General features: G+C 36.8%; 1 non-coding gene across 1 annotated transcript; it reads right to left on the bottom strand.

Annotated features, from left to right (window-relative positions):
- Positions 1 to 2,500: 2,500 nt before the first annotated feature.
- On the bottom strand, positions 2,501 to 2,607 carry LOC141681101 (small nucleolar RNA R71). Its single transcript, XR_012558543.1, has one exon. It is a non-coding gene; the product is annotated as a small nucleolar RNA R71 (small nucleolar RNA).
- Positions 2,608 to 15,721: the final 13,114 nt, after the last annotated feature.

Genomic DNA, 15,721 nt, shown 5'->3' with positions numbered 1-15,721 from the left:
AATCATAAAAAATGAGTGGCATCTAGTAATACATCACTGTTACCCAAGTAATAATAATAATTGATGATTCAATTAAACCTTTCGTGAATAATGTACAATGTAATATAATCCATTAGCCTTATATTATAGATCAAACTCGAGGTATGCATCGTGTTATCCTCTATTAACGTTTAATCCTTGTTTTCTTGATCAATGAGTAAACTACTAAATAAATCAGTATTTGAGCACGGCCATGCATTTTATTGTCTTACTCAATCAAGAGGCCAATAATATCACTCCTTTAATATATGAGGGATAAATCTCATCTAGATCATTCATATTTCTCATACGATTCATAATATACCCAATGTCTACTCTTATTATTACTCGATTAAGGATAACTTTCAATAGTATCAAAGTAAATTAATTCTCATATAGAAATATAATGACTTCAGGTCTAAGTACCAATTGTTGAGCCGCATTTATGACACTTTATTATGCTCTAATAAGCTTTGAATTGATGCAATTGTACTCAAGTTGTTAAGTGTTTTAATGTATTTTCTAGTGTTTTTGCATTTCAGGCATTATTCAGGTAATCAGGTGAATTAGCATTGTTTTGGTGCTAATTTGGTGTCCAGGTGGTGTTGGAATAAAAGCTCATGGAAAGCCAACTCGAAGCAGCAAGATTTAAGAAGAAATCTGAGTTTTTCCCAGAATGACGGCACGCCCACACGCTGTGATAGCGCGCGGCCGCTCCGATGCTGAATTCAAGAATCCTGTTTCTAATACAATTCTAAAAAGGAAGGCTTCCAGATTGTTGGGGGCTACTATATATATTCATATTAGGTCATTTTAATAAATAGACGGATGAGAGCGCTAGGAGAAGACGGCAAGAGACCTTTAGCACAATTCAACAAAGGCGAAGACGATCTAGTTTATTCTTGTGAATCTTTGTTTTGAGTTGTAATTTGGATGCTTGTTTCTTGTTTTGTTGAACCTATACTTTTGTTTGTACTTGGTTTAAATTATTCATATAAAGACTACATTTTCTATATCATGTTTTCATCGGAACCCACGTTGATGATGAGTCCGATCATAGGTTAATCGTTATCGTGGGGTTCTAGCGGATTAATTTATGGATTTCTTTAGTTAAATTATTTGATGCCTTAGAATGTGGTGGTTGTATGATATCCTAGTATTGGTTGTGTGTATTCATCTTATGAGCATCACGAACTTATAAGATAGTGTATTAATTCTTAATGAAGCGAAAATGAATTTAAGGATTTAGAACTTATTATGCTAGCATAGGTTCATGTATGTGTCATGCATCATTCGTAGGTAATTTTAACCATCTTACTTGCCCTATGTAATCAAGATAGATAACTTGTGCTTAAACCGTTATGTTCTCAAATTCTATAGACATATAGGGTCTCAATATAATTGATGCCTATTCAGCTTCTATCTCTTTTGTGGATGTCTGGTAGAATGGTACTTGTGCAACGAAAGTTGGTGTTTATCAGTTTCGTGTGATCTGATTAGTGTCATCACCATTGCATGATAAGGTTAAGAATAATAAGGCTATTGAATGAAGTATTTAATGAAGCTAGAATCCCATGTTTGTCATATATATTAATTCAGTCAATCTTATTCTCGTAGTTATAATTATTAGTAATTCTTAGTTATAAACAATCTCAATTTATTATTCGTCTTAGCATTGGATAATAACCATACATTGTTGCTTAGGTGCATAAATTAAATAGTTAACCAATACAGTCTCTGTGGGAACGAACTAGAAAAGATTTTATACTACTTGCGAACTCGTATACTTGCGTGTATTATTTAGCGACTAACAAGTTTTTGGCACCGCTGCCGGGGACTTCAGTGTTAATTTATAGTTTATGTGCTTTCTATCAGTGGTCATTAAAGTTCATTGACTCGGACATTATTTCTTATCTGTTTCCTTGTCTTATTTCATGTACTCTAGCGAGGGTGTATGCATACACGTTCGCGTACTCGTAAGAGAACACTGGATAAAGTCGAGGAAGAACTTGTGGTGGTTCGTAGGGAAGTTTTTGAGGATAAAGAGAAGTTAGAGGAAGAAGAGAAAGTTGAAGAGCCAATTGTAGTAGCTATGGGTGATCAAGCAGAAAATCCGAAGGCTTTGATGGACTATTCTAAGCCTAAGATTAATGACATTTAGTCTAACATCATCAGACCAGCCATCAGGGCTAAAACTTTTGAGATCAAGTCAAGCACGATCCAGATGATACAGAACTCAGTTCAGTTTGGGGGTTCTCCAACTGAAGACCTCAACATGTACATCAGGGATTTCATCGAGATCTGCGACACTTTCAAGTTCAATGATGTGACTGAAGATGCTATCAAGCTACGTCTCTTCCCATTCTCTCTGAGGGACAAGGCTAAGTGCTGGTTAGACTCTCTACCAGCAGGGTCTATCACCACTTGGGAAGATCTTGCTCAAAAGTTTCTCACTAAATTCTTCCCCATGGTGAAGACTGCCGTAATCAGGAATGCTCTTACTCAGTTTGCTCAAAAAACTGGAGAATCTTTGTGTGAGGCTTGGGATCGATATAAGGAGATGCTAAGAAAGTGTCCACACTATGGCATGCCTGATTGGATGTTATCAACTGTTTCTATAATGGATTGGGTCCTACTTCTAGATCCATGCTTGATGCAGCATCAGGAGGAGCCTTGTGGTCTATGAGCTACGATGAAGTTTATGAACTTATTAAACTGATGGCTGCTAATGAGTACCAGAATCCTTCCCAGAGACTGACTCAGGGAAAAGTAGCAGGAATTCTGGAGTTGGACGCAACAACTGCTATCGTTGCCCAACTTAAGGCTTTGACAATGAAGGTGGACACTTTGGCGAATTATGGAGTTAATCAAATCACTAGTGTCTGTGAGCTTTGTGCCGGTGCCCATGAGACTGATCAGTGCGCAATTTCTAGTGAATCAGCTCAGTTTGTGAGCAACTTCCAGCGATCGCAGCAACCTGTGCCAGCCACCTATCATCCTAACAACCGCAATCATCCAAATTTCAGTTGGAGCAACGCTCAGAATGCGGTTCAACAGCCTTATCAGCAGTATCCAGCTAAACAGTACAACCCCCCTGGTTTTCAGCAATCGCGGTATGTACCAAGACAACAACTCCAGCTACAACAAGCTAATGAAAAATCTAAATTAGAGGAGTTGAAGCTTATGTGCAAGAGTCAAGCTATTTCTATCAAGACCTTGGAAAATCAGATTGGGCAAATTGCCAATGCCTTGCTAAATCATCAACCTGGTACATTGCCCAGTGACACTGAAGTGCCATGAAAGAGGGAAGCCAAGGAGCAGGTAAAGGCAATCACTTTGAGGTCTGGGAAGGTTACGAATCCTGAACAAACTCAAGAGTTAACTGATGAAGCTGGGGCTGAGAATGAAGTGAAGCAGCTGGATGAAGAAGTGGAAGCAAGGAAGACTATTGTTGAGCACACTCCGCCTGAGGGTAATACATGGGAGAAACAGATTTATCCTCCACCACCTTTTCCTAAGAGGTTGCAGAAGAAAAAGCTGGACAAGCAATTTGAGAAGTTTCTGGAGGTGTTCAAGAAACTTCATATCAACATACCTTTCGCCGAGGCTCTCATGCAGATGCCTAGTTATGCAAGGTTTATGAAAGGTATTCTCTCTCAGAAGGTGAATCTAGATGATTTAGAGACTGTCGCTCTTACGGAGGAATGCAGTGCTATGCTGCAGCAGAAGTTGCCGCCAAAGCTTAAAGATCCAGGAAGCTTCACTATTCCATGTACTATTGGAAAAGTATCTTTTGATAGATGCTTATGTGATTTGGGAGTGTTAGGTCTCAATATGTTTATAGAAGGGGGGGGTTGAATACAAACAATACCGTTTAATAGAATAAAATGCGGAATAAAAAAAATGAAACAAAATTCAAGTTAAATAAAACTATTATTAAACTTGAAAGGTGTTACAACAAACGGTATCGTTTACAAGGGATTAATCTCAAATCAATTATTACAAATCTAGAATAAATTTGACATGAACTTTTTCTATTTTTGAAATAAAAAGATCAAATGCTAAAAGCGATTTGAGATTAAGTTCTAGGGATTTCGATCCGCTAGATAGTTACACAAGAACAAGAAAGGTATTTCTAGTGGATTGGATTTAACAATAAATACTAGAAATAAATGATCTGTGAATTTGCAATAAATTCTCTGCAGGTTTCTTTTGTTCTGTGTTCTTCAGTATTTGATATTCAATGCTTGCTTTTGAAATGATCTGCTTCTGCTTCTTTTTATCAATCAACCCGAGAGAAAAGAGCGGGCATGACAATCCAATTACCTCAGCAAGACTTTCGGTAGAACTATCCTTAGAACTAGCAAGACAATCAGAATGAACTAGCAAGACTTTCGGTATGACTATTGATTGTCATACCGATTGTCATATTAGTACAAAAGATTGTCTTGCTGAATTAAAACAGATTTTAATTAAATAATAATTCTGAATTAATTAATCAATTAATTCAATTAATCAATAAATTAATCTTTGCAGATTTAATTTATTCTCTTAATTAAATTATATGAATTAATTAATTAATAGAGAATTAATACCACTCTTGAGCAGCAACCATTCTTCTGAAAATCACTGAAAATCACTGTCAATTATGAATCAATTCCACCACTTCAATGTTGACACTCGATGTACTGTCTGGTTCATGAGTGACTAACTTCCGTGACGTTTCTTCATGCCTTGACCTTGATACTCTTAATTTTCTTCAGACTAAATCCTTGGAATCAATTGATACCCTGACGAGATCTCTGTCACTTGATTAAATCCACAATCTTGATTTATATCACTGAGGCTTGATCAATTTCTTGAGCTTCTTCCAGTGAATTAAGTCCTCAAGACTGTAGATGAACAATGTTATTTAATCCTTTGACATATGTTACTTTGAGAGATCTCTCGGACGATAGGACCACTATTTACTTGTTACATCCTTATTTGAGTTGAGTTAAATCCTCGAATAAACAAATAGGCTATGACATATGCCTTTCAATCTCCCCCTATTTGTTTGTTTGACAATAACAACAAATACCTAGAGGATAACTCAACTAACAAATAAGAAAAAGATATAAACAGTAATGCAAAGTAAATAGCAGAAAAGTTCTGGATTATATTTAACATTTTCCAAATTCCAAAGGAAATTTACAAGTGAATACAAGATAGATATTCCTCTAGCCTGAACATATAACTACATTAGTCTATCTTGATTCATAAAGCTCTAATCATATTACATTGAGTTTTGAGCTAATTGAATTCAGTTGTCTTCCCTTCCGAATTCACCTTCTTCCAACTCTTCACCTTCTTCCAAATCTTGAAGCAAATCCTTGTCAAAGACACGATCCTTTTATGAAGTGAAGCAGTCTGGCCTGACTGGTTGAACTCCAACTGTCTTTAGCTTATTCTTTAACTGATTGTACCTTTTGATATTCTTTTCACAATAAGCTTGAATCAAATCAGCTGCTTGAGTTTTCAACATGGATGAATATCCAGCAGTTCTTAAGTGATATTCCATCCGGACCAGATGCTTAGCTGAGTAGTCTTTAAGAGATTGTGAATCGAGCTGGCAGATTTGAAGACAGTCAGACTTAAAGAATCTTACCTGATGAGGATTGTTGACCACTTGAGGACTAGCCCTGTTGGCAAACTCTTTGAGCCTTTCTCGAAGAACTTCATTCAATTCTGAGCTTCTTTTGACTTTGTTGAGAAGAACCCAAATCTCTGACAAAGAACGATTCTCAAACAGATGAAGTGACACCTTGAAAGATCCTTTGCTCTGACAATATACAAATATGCTCATCTCATTTAGTGATCTGTCAAAGGCAGCTGTGATCCTTGAGACTTCAGTCTTTATAGCATTCATGTACATATCATTGTTTGGATTAGAGATCTCCAGCTTGTCCAGAAGGTGTAGAAATTGCCTATCATTGTTTGTGCTCAGCTGAGGCATATCAAGTACTTTCCTACCTTCATCCCATTTTTCACCAATCTTCAGTCTGACATCTCTTCTCCTTTCTTGAGCCTTAATGTCATGAAGACGTTGCTTTTGAAGAGTTTCTGTTCTTTGGATGTCTTTCCTCATGTCAATGATCTGGGATACCTTTTTGAGTTCAGCTTCTTTTCTTTTCATCTCTAACTGCTGCTGCTGAAACTCTTTCTCAAACAGAGGATCCACTAGAGCTTCCTCTTCCCATTCTCCAAAATCACTTTCCTCCTCAGCTTCAAAGAAACCATCTTTATCTTCCAAGACTGGTTCAGTGGGAATGTCACAAATATCAAAGTCATCCTGTTCTCTACTATAGTAGATATCATCAGGCTTCCATGTGCCTCCAGCAGACGAATCTTTTTCTTTTCCCTTTTCACTTCTCCCTTTCTTCTCCCCCTTAGTTGAGGAATCCTCTACAGACTTTCCCTTAGATCCTCCATGACCTCCATCTCCTCCCGAGCCTGAGCCTCCACCAGACGGCCCTTCAAAGAAAGTCCTTTGTTCTTCATTAGGGCAGTGAGAATTTTTGATCATGTAGTACAGGTGCTTCATCCCTTCATTCAGATGTTCCATGCCCGTCTCTATCTTCAGAAATCTGGAAGAATCTAGTGAATGATTCATTTCAACCAAGTCTTCAAGAAAAGTCATTCTTGTATGTAGAGAGCAGAAGTTTGAAATGTCGTCAGCTGATAACGTTGAAGATGCCTGGATTGAGTTAAGCTTTGGTACAACAGATGTCTTCAAATCTGATATTTCAGTCCTGATAAGAGCCAGCTGATTATTGACAGAGGTGGAAGAAGAAGACCGTTCAACCACTTGTGCTTTGAATGATTGAGCTTCAGCCTGACTTTTTGCAAGTTGTTCCTTGAGATCAGCAATTTGAGCTAACAGATTTTCAGTGTTTGTGTCTGTGTGTGCGCTCACCTGAATATCTCTCCTGTTTGATTCACTCAACTCACGTGCTTGTGTATCTCTCAATATAATTGCTCGTGAGGAGTCTTCCTGATGCTGATCTTCTGTACCTACAGTTAAAATCACCCTAGCTTCTTCAAGAGAGGTCAGTGGTGGTGCAATGGGAATTCGCGAGTCCCGATCCTCAGTCAAACCTATCTTTTCATGTGAAATAGATGTCTGAATTGCTTCAGGGATAGATTGACCGAGTTGCCCTCCACTTTCTCCAGATAAATCTGCGAGTGGAGAATCCCGTGAGGGAGCCAGAGGTGTTGGATCCGGGAGGGGAGGAAATGACTCTATTAAAGGTGGCTGAGAGTCAGATTTTCCCTCAGAAGCATGTGACTGCTCTTCTGCCGTAACTATGGCAGGCACTGTAACCGACTCAATGTGCACTCCTCGCTCCGTGTCCTGAGTATCAGTGGCCATTTCAAAGTCCATGTCCTGTTGGGAGGACAAGGATGGGCTTTCAGATGCCTCAGTAAATGTTCTCCTTTTCTTGGGTGGAGGCAGAGCTGAGGTTCATTCATATCCACTAACAAACTACTTCCTACTAACCTTCTAGGCAACATTTTAGACAGTGGGGGAGAGGTTGAGATAGGTTGTGACTCTGTGTTTGGCTCTATGACCTGGGATTGAAGTTGTGGTTCTACAACTTCATGGTCAGTCCTATCAACCACTGGGGGTCTTTCAACAGAAGTAGGAATAGGTTGAGTTTGAGGAATTATTACCTATAGAGGAAGAGCATCTAATGTTTGAGCCTGGGTTGTTTGAACCACTGGAGGTTGATCTTGCTGTTCATGACCGGGAAGATTGAAGATAGGTAAAGGAATATAAGTGGCCATGAAAGCAGATACAAGTACTGGAACTTGCATGAATTTGAAAGTTGTGTCTTGGCGGGTGTAAATCTTTTTGCTTACAGGAGGGGGTTCGGTTACTGAGGAGTTAGCAAAAAGGGCTTTATGCTCAGGTGAGAGAATATGTTCTACTATGAGCATGAGAAAACGAGCATAGTAGCACGAGACCCTACGATTTGTAGAATGATCACGTAAAGCAGTAGTGAGGCATCTCAAAAGAATGGGTAAAAGTAGTTTGCCAAAATTGATCCTTTAATTTAAAACAACCGCAAGACCAATATACTGCAAAGTGGAAGTGATGTTGTGAAAGTTGGATTTAGTGCAGTTGGCAAACACTTTAGAAAGTGTATCGAAGAAAATGTCCCATTCAGAAACCAAATTGGATTTAAATAACTTGGTTAAATTAATCACCCCCTGATAGTGAATAGCATGGAAAAAGTTTGAAATATCATTTTCAGAGGACAAATTACATAAATTGTCCATAGGAAAATTTAACGCTCGATTGACGACTGTTTCATCAACTACATACTGTGTGTTTGCCATGGTGAATGAAAAAGATTTAAAATCATCGGCCACAGTAGAGGTTGTGCAAATCAGTCTGAGCAGATCAACATTTAAAATCACATTTGATTTAATAGCAGAGCTAACAATCAAATGGTCATTTAAAAATCTAATCCACGGCTTAAATTTTTCTACATCACATTTATCTGGATTAAAATAACCAACAAGATTATGCGAAACAATTTGGAAATTGAGAGCCATTTTAAAAATAATAAGACACACACTTTCAGAATTTTAAGAGTAATATTAAGAAAATTCGAATTAATTAAATTAATTTAATAATTCGAATTAAATCAATTATATTCGAAAATTTTAGAAAGAAATGTATCTCGTTAAAGTTCTTAACTCATAAAAGCAGATTTGATAAATGCACAAGACACCAAACAAAATTAAATAGAATTACTCAAAATCAAACAAACACAAACTGATTTTTTTTTAACAAAAAATCGACAGCACTTCTGTATGTATATACGTGTATGTATATATCACAGGAGTGATGATTTTGTATGCTGAGTAAAAACTCGAGCAAAGAAGACAAAGGAGGCAGTTGATCTGTTCGAAGTGAGAGAGAGAGAAATAAGAGAGAAAAAGAAAGACTGTTGGAATTTTGAACAAAAACTGAATGAATTAGAAAACAAAACAGGAAAAAAAAACATTAAGTAGATAATTGGTATGACAATTCGGGATAGTCTTACCGATTGTCATACCGATAGTCATACCGGGCAAATTGAGAAAAAAACAAAACAAACAAAAACATACAAAAAAAAATATAGTAATAATATAACTGGTATGACAATCTGATAGTCATACCGATTGTCATACCAGTACAAAATAAAACAAAAAATATCTGATATTAATTTTATTACTGGCATGACAATCAATAGTCATACCGATTGTCTTGCCAGTTATAAAATTAACCTGAATTAAAAATAAACATGTATTTGTACTGGAATGACTTTCAGCAAGACAATTTCAATTGTCTTGCCGATTGTCATTCTAGTATAAACTAAATTAAGTATTAATATAAATATACTGAAATGACTTTCAGCAAGACAATTTCAATTGTCTTGCCGATTGTCATTCAAGTATAAACTTAACACAAACAAACAAATATATATATATTTTATAAACCAAATATTAACATTTTTTAACAAAAACAAATACAAACAGTTTTTAACAAAAACAGAACATATATATATATATATAATTACAGAAAACTACAATAAATACTAATATAGATATGGCAGAAAATATTTACACAATTAAAATATTTCAGAGATAATTATATTTTCAGTCCAAAAATAGATTTCTTTTGAATTTTAGCAAATAAAATTCATAGAAAAATATTTTTAGAGAAAATAAAATATTCTGAGACATTAAAATTAACAAGTTGAGTAAATAAATAAGATAAGATAATAAAAATTATATAGAAATAAGCAAGAAATTTTGGAAAATGATAAAATAAATTTGCAAATGAATTTTTCATTTATGAAAAATTCATTTGTAAATTCACTCAAAAACAGAATTCAGATATTCACAAGTTTAATCACTAAAGCTATTCAACATACCCAATTTACCAACTAATTTGGTAAATGTGGATTCATCAAGAGGTTTGGTGAAAATATCTGTTATTTGTTCTTCTGTTGGAACAAAAAATAGTTCAACAGTACCATTCATGACGTGCTCTCTAATAAAATGATACCTGATGTCAATGTGCTTGGTCCTTGTATGCTGCATAGGGTTGTTGGTGATGGCTATTGCACTTGTATTGTCACATAGAATAGGTATTTTGTTCAATACAGAGCCATAGTCCCGTAGCTGATTCCTAATCCACAAGATCTGAGCACATCAGCTTCCAGCAGCAATATATTCAGCCTCGGCCGTTGAATTTGAAACTGTTTGCTATTTCTTGCTGTACCATGAGACTAGTCTGTAACCTAGGAATTGACAACTCCCTGAGGTGATTTTCCTATCAACAACACTTCCTGCATAATCTGAATCCGTATATCCAACAAGGTTAAAACCGGATTCTTTAGGGTACCAAATACCTAGATTTGGTGTTCCCTTAAGATATCTTAAGATTCGTTTAACAGCAACGAGATGAATATCTCTAGGATCCGCTTGGAACCTTGCACATAAGCATGTAGCATACATAATATCTGGTCTACTTGCAGTAAGATAGAGTAACGAGTCAATCATACCTCTGTAGCTTTTGACATCTACCTTAATGGAGTTTTCACATGGTCCAAGCTTGACAGATGTAGTTGACGGAGTCCTTGCTGATGCAGAATTCTCTAGATTGTACTTTTTGAGGAGTTCTTTGAGATACTTGGATTGACAAATAAAAGTTCCATCTAACCTTTGATTTACTTGTAATCCAAGAAAGAACTTCAGCTCTCCCATCATGCTCATTTCAAATTTGCTGTGCATTAACTTAACAAATCTCTTACAGAGATTATCATTAGTAGACCCAAATATTATATCATCCACATAGACTTGGACTAATATAGTATCATTCTTATGCTTTTTAGAAAAGAGAGTTTTGTCTATGATACCTCTAATAAAGCTATTTTCAATAAGAAATTCAGAGAGAGTGTCATACCATTTTCTCAGAGACTGTTTGAGTCCATAGATAGCCTTGAAAAGAAAGTAGACAAAATCCAAATGATCTGGATCTTCAAAACCAGGAGGTTGCTCTACATATACCTCTTCATCCAGCTTTCCATTCAGAAAGGCACTCTTGACATCCATTTGATAAACTTTAAAGTTAGAGAATGCTGTAAATGCCAGAAATATCCTGATGGCCTCTAGTCTAGCCACTGAAGCATAGGTTTCATCAAAATCAATGCCTTCAGCTTGAGAATACCCTTTAGCTATCAGTCTTGCTTTGTTTCTTGTAACCACACCATCTTCATCTAGTTTATTCCTGAATACCCATCGAGTACCAACAGCTTTCTTGTGTGTAGGTCTAGGTACCAGTTTCCAGACTTGTTGATGTTCAAACTGATTGAGTTCATCTTGCATAGCAATCACCCAATCTGGATCAGTCAATGATTCATCAATCTTCTTAGGTTCCATCTCAGAAAGAAATCCTGAGAACAGACACTCATTTTGAGTAGCATGTCTAGTTCTGACTCCAACATCTGGATCACCAATAATCAACTCAAAAGGATGAGCTTTATTCCAGACAGTCTGTCTTGGAAGATTTGATCTTGATGATTCGCCTTGAAACACATTGGGATGTTGTGTCCTACTAGTTGATCCTTCAGCATCTCCCCCTGAGTTGTTGCCATGTTGACTTGAAGATTCTCCGTCAGCAGCAGTGGTATCTCCATTGTTGCCAAAGTTTCCATCACCATTACCTTGAGTATCATCATGATTAATAGGTTCTTCACCAGCAACAGCCTTAGGTTCTAGACCATGTTCTGATTCTGAATCTGACATATCATCAAACTTCAATTTCTCAGAAGGATCTTCGGTTTGGATACTAGGGAGTTTAGTGTCATCAACTGTAATATTGACACTTTCAGTTACTTTGTGTTGATCAATGATATACACTCTGTATGATCTTCTTCCATATCTAACAAAAATACCCTCATATGCCTTTGCCTCGAATTTACCACGACGATCATCTCCATCCTTGAGCACGAAGCATCTGGCACCAAATACATGAAAGTATTTGATAGAAGGTTTCTGTTCATTCAAAATCTCATAAGGAGTTTTCATGAAGACTTTGTTGATTAGAGTTCGATTCTGAGTATAACATGCAGTATTGACAGCTTCAGCCCAAAAGTATATTGGAAGACCTGATTCACTTAACATCGTTCTTGCAGCTTCAATCAATGTACGATTCTTCCTTTCTACCACTCCATTTTGCTGAGGGGTTCTAGGAGCTGAAAATTGTCTGGTAATCCCTTTTTCTGTACAGAATCCATTGAGAAGTGAATTCTTGAATTCTGTTCCATTATCTGACCTTATTGCTCTAACAGGGACATTAAAATCTAACTCGATCAACTTGATATGATCAATCACAACTTGTGGTGTTTCATCCTTAGAGTGAAGGAATAAAACCCACGTATACTTGGAATAGTCATCAACTATCACAAGACAGTAACACTTCTTTGACATCGAAAGGATATTAACTGGTCCAAATAGATCCATGTGCAATAATTGCAGAACACCAGTTATGGAGGATGTGTCAGTGCCTCTGTGACTTGCTTTCTTTGACTTTCCTTTCTGGCAAGCCTCACATAGTCCTTCTGGGGAGAATTCCAGCTGAGGCAGACCTCTGACCAATTCTCTTTTGACAAGAGAATTCATTGTTTTGAAATTGATATGAGAAAGTCTCTTGTGCCATAGCCAACTCTTATCTGACGATGCCTTTGCATAGAAACAATTGACTTCAAAATTGCTTCCAGAGTTCATGTCAGCTACGAACAGATTTCCTTTCCTGATTCCCATCAAGGAGGGTTTTTCACTTTTCTTGTGCAGAATCTGACACTTCAGCTTGTCGAATAAAATATTGTAGCTGTTGTCACAGAACTAACTAATGCTAAGCAGATTGTGTTCAAGTCCTTGCACAACATACACATTTTCAATGATAACATTTCCAGCTAGCAAACAGCCATATCCCTCAGTTAAACCTTTGTTGTTATCTCCAAAGGTAACCACTGGGCCAGCTTTCTCAACCATATTTGATAGCAGGGCTCTATCTCCGGTCATATGTCTTGACGATCCGCTGTCAAGAATCCACACTACCGGTTGTACCTGTTTAATGCCCTGCAATACAAATGGATTAGACCTTCTTCGGAACCCAAGCTTGGCTGGGTCCGGCATACTTGTAAAATTGGCCTTTATCAGGCAAAACAACATTCTTAATTTTAATGTTCTCAACTTTCTCAATGACTGGACATTTGACCTTGTGAACAGCCATGACAAATTTCTGTTTAGGCTTAGGCACAAATATCTCCTTTCTAGCTTTAGGAGGACTAGCAGTCTTAGACCTATCATGCTTCCTATTATTCACATGCTGACGAGGAGTAGTCTTATCATTAGAAATATGCTTACCATTAAAATAAGCATACATCAAATTAAAAGCACAAGACATACAATCAGGAACACCACATGCTTTATGAGAGGAATTAACAATAGGCAACTTATGCATGGTAGACATGGCATTTGTGTTATCCAACTCATGTGTGTCTGAGTTAGTCTCAGTTGCTTTCACAACTTTGACTGGAACCTGTGACATACTTGACTTGGAAATAGCTTTCTCATTAGCATGATCTTCAGCACGGATTTCTTCTTGAATAATAAATGAGGTCTCATCAAATGGTTCAGCAATTGATTCTTTATAGAGAGGTTCATCAACACCCTTAAGCACATGTGATACTTCCCTGCCTTTAGCACAGACATGAGGAGGGGAGTTTATGCCTAATTTTCCAATAGCAACATTGTAATCATAACCTATTCCAGATGTTTGATTAACAGCTTGCTTATTGTAAAACTCTTTGGACTTCGAACAAGAATTAAAGTAAGCTTTAACCTTAGCCTCAAGATCGGTGATCTTGTCTTTGAGAATAATTTTGAGTTGTCTATAATAGTCAACTCTATTCTCTAGAAAAGATACTTGTTCTTTTAATTTATCTTGATTAATGTGCACAAGTCTTAATTCATTGACCTCTTTCTCAAGGTCTTTGATTTGTTGATTTAACATTTCATTATCACGACGAGCACATCTAAGGAACCTCCTAGATGATAAACTAATTCAACATCAGTAAATTTTACCTCTTTTCTTGACGATGAGGTGTTTGCATCACTAGCCATGAGAGCAAGATTCCCAACTTCTTCATCTTCACTGTCAGTATCATCCCAGCTTCTTCCCTTTGCCAGGTAAGCCCTTTCAGATTTACCCTTCTGATTAGAACCGTAAGAGTTCTTCCTAACTTGTTTTGGCTTCCTGCATTCTGTGGCAAAGTGTCCCAACTCATTGCAGTTGAAGCATCAAATGGTGCTTCGATCAACAATCCTTGTTTTGTACCCACCACTGCTGGTGTTAGAGGATGAAGATTCACCTTTCTGGAATCTGTTGTAGTTGGACTTGTACTTGAACTTGGGATTCATTTTGAATCTGACATTTGAGAATCTCTTGACAATCAGGGCCATTGACTCATCCTCCAATTGCTCCAGTTCTTCCAAGGAATAAAAATCATCTCCTGATTGATTTGTAGTAGGAGGATCAAATTCTGCTACTATCACATTTTCTTCAACCTTGGAAGACTGTACCATTATTTCTGACTGTTGAGATTGTTGTTGATATTGTGGTTGTTGTTGTTGTTCATCAGCTACTAGAGCAGTAGACATGCTGACCACTCTTCCTTTCCCGTAAACTTCCTTCTGCTGAATCTGCTCCAACTCATAAGTCTTTAACACACCATAGAGCCTTTCCAAAGAAATCTCACTCAGATCTCTTGCTTCTCTTATGGCAGTGATTCTATGTTCGAGATGAGTTGGCAGTGTTAAAAGGAACTTTTTGTTGACCTCCCTGATGGAATAGTATTTACCATTAATGTTCAGGTTGTTGATCAATGCATTGTACCTCTCAAACACTTCAGTGATTCCTTCTCCTGGATTGGATTTAAAGTATCCATACTCAGAGGTTAGGATTTCTAACTTGTTCTCCCTAACTTCCTCTGTGCCTTAATTAATAACCTCAATAGTTTCCCAGATGTGTTTGGAATCTTTACAGTTCATCACATGTGTATTCATCAAGGGATCAAGGGAATCTACAAAAATTAATTGAAGGCTAGCATCCAGGGAGGCTTCTTCTTTTTCAGCAGGAGAAAAATCCTCAGGATCTTTCACATAAGTTCTTGCTTTGGTAATCACCACATCATTTTCTATTACCTCTGGTTCAATAACCATCGGTATTTTAGGACCCTTCTTTAACACTTCCAGATATTTGGAATTTGCAACTTGTAAAAATAATAGCATCTTCTTCTTCCACATAACATAATTTTCTTTATCGAATAGTGGAATTGTAACGGTTCCAACTTTTTGTGTAGCCATTATGAATTTTTGAATAAATAAAAATTCAAGGAGTGAAAGAAACACAAAAGTCTAGGATCGTGATTTGTTCGTTAATCAGAAGGCTCTGATACCAATTGTTAGGTCTCAATATGTTTGTAGAAGGGGGGGTTGAATACAAACAATACCGTTTAATAGAATAAAATGCGGAATAAAAAAAATGAAACAAAATTCAAGTTAAATAAAACTATTATTAAACTTGAAAGGTGTTACAACA

The sequence above is a fragment of the Apium graveolens genome, chromosome 8 (assembly GCF_009905375.1).
Source record: "Apium graveolens cultivar Ventura chromosome 8, ASM990537v1, whole genome shotgun sequence".
Lineage (NCBI taxonomy): Eukaryota > Viridiplantae > Streptophyta > Magnoliopsida > Apiales > Apiaceae > Apium > Apium graveolens.
The sequence above is the reverse complement of the archived record's forward strand: the minus strand, read 5'-3'. Positions and strand labels throughout refer to the sequence as shown.